The sequence below is a fragment of the Pseudophryne corroboree genome, chromosome 1 (assembly GCF_028390025.1).
Source record: "Pseudophryne corroboree isolate aPseCor3 chromosome 1, aPseCor3.hap2, whole genome shotgun sequence".
Classification (NCBI taxonomy): Eukaryota; Metazoa; Chordata; class Amphibia; order Anura; family Myobatrachidae; genus Pseudophryne; species Pseudophryne corroboree.
This window is the reverse complement of record NC_086444.1, coordinates 499,668,930-499,675,816: the sequence shown is the minus strand read 5'-3', so window position 1 is coordinate 499,675,816 and position 6,887 is coordinate 499,668,930. Positions and strand designations below refer to the sequence as shown.

At 45.1% G+C, this 6,887-nt stretch overlaps 1 pseudogene; it reads left to right on the top strand.

Annotated features, from left to right (window-relative positions):
• The first annotated feature begins 326 nt into the window (after positions 1-326).
• On the top strand, positions 327-446 carry LOC134937685 (5S ribosomal RNA; annotated as a pseudogene).
• The last annotated feature ends 6,441 nt before the right edge of the window (positions 447-6,887 follow it).

The window sequence follows — 6,887 nt, the reverse complement described above, 5'->3', positions numbered from 1 at the left end:
CTGTGCAGAGTAATTATACTTGGCACTTATACATAGTATAAACTGATATGGCTGTTCTGGCGTCCCTAGGACTTTTCTAGGAGTAAAAGGCAAGTCCTAATTGTGGATGTTGTGTGGTTTCAAAGAATTTTTCCCACATAATAGGCCTTTACTCAGTGGTGTACTTTTCTTGTGGCTGACGTGTCACATGGTGACTAAGCCAGGTGGTTGCACATAATCTCATGTATTGTTGGCCATTGTGCTATATACATTTACAAACCTTAATATCGTAGATATATAGTGGTTACACTATATATATCTAGGTGACTCAAAGGGGTGAGCACAATATTTGCGGTCATACCTCACTGGAGATGCCCAATCTCTTCTGACCTTGGAAGCTAAGCAGTGAAAGGCCGGGTTAGTACTAGGATGGGAGACCACCTCTGAACACCCAGGTACTGCAACAAATTGACTCCCCAACACAGTGTCACTTATACATATATCATTGGGTACTCGGTTTTCACATGACCAATGATTTAATTCTCTGCATCTATAATGATCCATAATGGATATTTGCAGAATAAATGATGGTCATATACTACATGAGAAGCAATGTGGAATGATGATCTATTCTTAGTACCACAGTTATCAATTTCCGGCAACTGGTAGATTGTGATATGGATATCACGTACGATTTATAATCTATTTTCATATTTTCGCTAAGCTACTTCATTCATACTCAGATACTCCTCAAATCTAATTTTAAGATTTACCTATTAAAAATGCTTTTACCAGTATTAACATGTTACAATCTCACCCTCTGAATTAGAGTGCTCCCAAAAAAGAGCCTCCTTTCCAATACTTCTTTGTTTTGTTTTTTTCTTGGTCGATAAATTTTGACTCTTGGGAGCACCACTGAAAGCAACAAGCATAGGTACTAGGATTGATTATCCACACACATATGGTTGCTATATCTAGAAGCAATTCAGTAATAATTCAGTTTTTCAGAGGCTACTATCTGCTTGAATTTGGACTTGTGCAGTTCCCATTATTTCTTTCTCAGGATCTTACTACCCCACAGTACATGTAAGGGCTGGATATAGAAAATACTTGTGTATAGTAAATACTGTTTGTTTGGGGAGGGGGAAGCAAACCGAGTGTGCTGCCTGCCGTATTTTATTTACTGTTTGTGGGCCCTTTTTTGTGTATTGCCAACCCCCCTCAATAAAAACCAAAGCGCTTCCAAATTGGACTCAGGCACGTCCGTGTGTGCATCTTTTGCTGCTGTAGCGTGTACGACTTTATGCTAATATTGGTACAAGCCGTTCCCTGGTGTAAAGCCATGCGTGTAAATACGAAGCAGTGACATGTTCACTTTCAGCTTCTTTAGACATTGTAATTCCTCTTGGTGCATCTTTCAAAACCTGCACCTGCCCCATGCCAGGTGCAGACCTCTATCAGACTTCGGCCTCCAATATTAGCGATTAATCATCTGATTCCGCTACCACTTCAGTGACATTCCTATAACATCTCCATATCCTACAACATCTCCATAAGAGGGTGCATCTCCATGCGTCTGATTCCATCCCCCAGTCACTGCCCAGGAACCCCCACTCTCTCTTCAACCCCACCCCCTCTATCCACCATTCCTGATATACCTTTTCAGTATAGCTATTATGAAAAATGTAGTCTTTTTTTTTTTACATATAGAAAGATTTCACATTCATGACATCACTAAGCGACCTGTAATCTCTTTCGTTGAGAGACTTCATATTTACGTCATCACTAAGCACCATTATTCATATTATGGTCTCGTTAACAAGAGATGTTTCCCTTTGTTCATTTGTAGAATCTCACATTAAAATAAGATTTTACTCACCGGTAAATCTATTTCTCGTAGTCCGTAGTGGATGCTGGGAACTCCGAAAGGACCATGGGGAATAGCGGCTCCGCAGGAGACTGGGCACAACTAAAAGAAAGCTTTTAGACTACCTGGTGTGCACTGGCTCCTCCCACTATGACCCTCCTCCAAGCCTCAGTTAGGATACTGTGCCCGGAAGAGCTGACACAATAAGGAAGGATTTTGAATCCCGGGTAAGACTCATACCAGCCACACCAATCACACCGTATAACTCGTGATACCATATCCAGTTAACAGTATGAAACATAACTGAGCCTCTCAACAGATGGCTCATAACAATAACCCTTTAGTTAACAATAACTATACACAAGTATTGCAGACAATCCGCACTTGGGATGGGCGCCCAGCATCCACTACGGACTACGAGAAATAGATTTACCGGTGAGTAAAATCTTATTTTCTCTGACGTCCTAGTGGATGCTGGGAACTCCGAAAGGACCATGGGGATTATACCAAAGCTCCCAAACGGGCGGGAGAGTGCGGATGACTCTGCAGCACCGAATGCAATGGCAAACGCAGGATTTGCATGGGGGGGTTTCCAGAACTGGGAGGAGCCAAGCACGGGGGTGGGGACTGAGGTGACCCAGTATATGATGGGTCCGTAAAACTAGTGTCTGTGTGTATGTATGTATGTATATATATATATATCTACACACATATATATACCGTATATACACCTCTCTCTCTCTCTCTCTCTCTCTCTCTCTCTCTCTCTCTCTCTCTCTCTCTCTCTATATATATATATATATATATATATATATACATAGCATATTAAACATGCATATATATATACAGTACACATATATATACACACATGTATGTAGCGAGGAAAATGAGCTGGCACTCACTGAGACTTATAATAAAACATGCAAACTACATAGTTTGCATGTTTTATTATAAGTCTCAGTGAGTGCCAGCTCATTTTCCTCGCTACATACTGACTTCAGAGGGCACGGCACCGGAGCAGATTGTTATTCATTACAAACTTAGAGTGCCGAACTCTTCTCCAATATATACACACATGTATATATATCATATGTGTGTGTGTTTATATGTATGTATATACATGTGTATATATGTATGCACATGGATATATATGTACTATAATTAAAGTAAAGTAAACTTTTTGTAAGTACTTATAAGTACCACCAGGAAGACAGCAGGCATAATAATAGTCATGCAGGACAAAAAACGAAAAAACTAAAAAAAAAAAAAAAAAATTTTTTTTTTTTAGTGAGGCGGGTTTCTGGGTGCTCGGAAACCCCCCCTGCGTGCGCCACTGGAATGAGAGAACTCAAGGTCCTCCTCAGCCAGGGTATCAAATTTGTAGAATTTAGCAAACGTGTTTGCCCCTGACCAAGTTGCAGCTCGGCAAAGTTGTAAAGCCGAGACCCCTCGGGCAGCCGCCCAAGATGAGCCCACTTTCCTCGTGGAATGGGCTTTTACTGATTTAGGATGCGGCAATCCAGCCGCAGAATGCCCCAGCTGAATTGTGCTACAAATTCAGCGAGCAATAGTCTGCTTAGAAGCAGGAGCACCTATTTTGTTGGGTGCCTACAGGATAAAAGGCGAGTCAGTTTTCCTGACTCCAGCCGTCCTGGAAATATAAATTTTTAAGGCCCTGACTACGTCCAGTAACTTGGAATCTTCCAAGTCCCTAGTAGCCGCAGGCACTACAATAGGTTGGTTCAAGTGAAAAGCTGATACCACCTTAGGGAGAAACTGGGGACGAGTCCTCAATTCTGCCCTATCCATATGGAAAATCAGATAAGGGCTTTTACATGACAAAGCCGCCCATTCTGACACACGCCTGGCCGAAGCCAAGGCCAATAACATGACCGCTTTCCACGTGAGATATTTCAAATCCACAGTTTTAAGTGGCTCAAACCAATGTGATTTTAGGAAACTCAACACCACGTTGAGATCCCAAGGTGCCACAGGAGGCACAAAAAGGGGCTGAATATGTAGCACTCCCTTTACAAATGTCTGAACTCCAGGCAGTGAAGCCAGTTCTTTCTGGAAGAAAATCGACAGAGCGGAAATCTGGACCTTAATGGAACCCAAGTTTAGGCCCATAGTCACTCCTGACTGTAGGAAGTGCAGAAAACGACCCAGCTGAAATTCCTCTGTTGGGGCCTTCCTGGCCTCACACCACGCAACATATTTTCGCCAAATACGGTGATAATGGTTTGCGGTTACTTCTTTCCTGGCTTTTATCAGCGTAGGAATGACTTCCTCCGGAATGCCGTTTTCCTTTAGGATCCGGAATTCAACCGCCATGCCGTCAAACGCAGCCGCGGTAAGTCTTGGAACAGACAGGGCCCCTGCTGTAGCAGATCCTGTCTGAGCGGTAGAGGCCATGGGTCCTCTGATATCATTTCTTGAAGTTCTGGGTACCAAGCTCTCCTTGGCCCATCCGGAACCACGAGTATCGTTCTTACTCCTCGTTTTCTTATTATTCTCAGTACCTTTGGTAGGAGAGGCAGAGGAGGGAATACATAAACCGACTGGTACACCCACGGTGTCACTAAAGCGTCCACAGCTATTGCCCGAGGGTCCCTTGACCTGGCGCAATATCTAGTTTTTTGTTTAGGCGGGACGCCATCATGTCCACCTGTGGCCTTTCCCAACGGTTTACCAACAGTTGGAAGACTTCTGGATGAAGTCCCCACTCTCCCGGGTGTAGGTCGTGTCTGCTGAGGAAGTCTGCTTCCCAGTTGTCCACTCCCGGAATGAACACTGCTGACAGTGCTAAGACGTGATTTTCCGCCCATCGGAGAATCCTTGTGGCTTCTGCCATCGCCATCCTGCTTCTTGTGCCGCCCTGTCGGTTTACATGGGCGACTGCCGTGATGTTGTCTGATTGGATCAGTACCGGCTGGTTTTGAAGCAGAGGCCTTGCCAGACTTAGGGCATTGTAAATGGCCCTCAGTTCCAGAATATTTATGTGTAGGGACGGCATCCGTGGTTACCAGGACCCAGTCCTGTATGCCGAATCTGCGGCCCTCTTGAAGATGAGCACTCTGCAGCCACCACAGTAGAGATACCCTGGTCCTTGGAGACAGGGTTATCAGCCGATGCATCTGAAGATGCGATCCCGACCACTTGTCCAAGAGGTCCCACTGAAAGGTTCTTGCATGGAACCTGCCGAATGGAATTTTGCTTCGTAAGAAGCTACCATTTTTCCCAGGACTCGTGTGCAGTGGTGCACCGATACTTGTTTTGGTTTCAGGAGGTCTCTGACTAGAGATGACAGCTCCTTGGCTTTCTCCTGCGGGAGAAACACTTTTTTCTGTTCTGTGTCCAGAATCATCCCCAGGAACAGTAGGCGTGTGGTAGGAACCAGCTGAGACTTTGGAATGTATAGAATCCATCCGTGCTGTTGTAGCACTTCCCGAGATAGTGCTACTCCGACCAACAACTGTTCCTTGGACCTCGCCTTTATAAGGAGATCGTCCAAGTACGGGATAATTAAAACTCCCTTTTTTCGAAGGAGTATCATCATTTCTGCCATTACCTTGGTAAAGACCCTCGGTGTCGTGGACAGTCCAAACGGCAGTGTTTGGAATTGGTAATGGCAATCCTGTACCACAAATCTGAGGTACTCCTGGTGAGGATGGTAAATGGGGACATGTAGGTAAGCATCCTTGATGTCCAGGGATACCATGTAATCCCCCTCCTCCAGGCTTGCAATAACCGCCCTGAGCGATTCCATCTTGAACTTGAATTTTTTTATATGTATGTGTTCAAGGATTTCAATTTTAAAATGGGTCTCACCGAACCGTCCGGTTTCGGTACCACAAACAGTGTGGAATAGTATCCCCGTCCTTGTTGAAGTAGGGGCACATTGACTATCACCTGCTGGGAATACAGCTTGTGAATTGCCTCTAGCACAGCCTCCCTGCCTGAGGGAGTTGTCGGCAAGGCAGATTTGAGGAAACGATGGGGGGGAGACGCCTCGAATTCCAGCTTGTACCCCTGAGATACTACTTGAAGGATCCAGGGATCCACCTGTGAGCGAGCCCACTGATTGCTGAAATTTTTGAGGCGGCCCCCCACCGTACCTGGCTACGCCTGTGGAGCCCCCGCGTCATGCGGTGGACTCAGAGGAAGCGGGGGAAGAATTTTGATTCTGGGAACTGGCTGACTGGTGCAGCTTTTTCCCTCTTCCCTCGTCTCTGTGCAGAAAGGAAGCGCCTTTGACCCGCTTGCTTTTCTGAAGCCGAAAGGACTGTACCTGATAATACAGTGCTTTCTTAGGCTGTGAGGAAACCTGAGGTAAAAAATTTTCTTCCCAGCTGTTGCTGTGGATACGAGGTCCCAGAGACCATCCCCAAACAATTCCTCACCCTTATAAGGCTCTATGTGCCTTTTAAAGTCAGCATCACCTGTCCAGTGTCGGGTCTCTAATACCCTCCTGACAGAATGGACATTGCATTAATTCTGGATGCCAGCCGGCAAAATATCCCTCTGTGCATCCCTCATATATAAGATGACATCTTTAATATGCTCTTATGTTCGCAAAATAGTATCCCTGTTTGACAGGGTCACAGACCACGCTGCAGCAGCACTATCTGCAGGTCTCAGTCTAGTACCTGAGTGTGTAAATACAGACTTCAGGATAGCCTCCTGCTTTTTATCAGCAGGTACCTTCAAAGTGGCCGTATCCTAAGACGGCAGTGCCACCTTTTTTGACAAACGTGTGAGCGCCTTATCCACCCTAGGGGATATGTCTCAGCGTAACTTATCCTCTGGCGGGAAAGGGTACGCCATCAGTAACTTTTTAGAAATTACCAGTTTCTTATCGGGGGAACCCACGCTTTTTCACACTTCATTCACTCATTTGATGGGGGAACCAAACACTGCCTGCTTTTTCTCCCCAAACATAAAACCCTTTTTTAGTGGTACTTGGGTTAATGTCAGAAATGTGTAACACATTTTTTATTGCCGGGATCATGTAACGGATGTTCCGAGTGGATTGTGTATA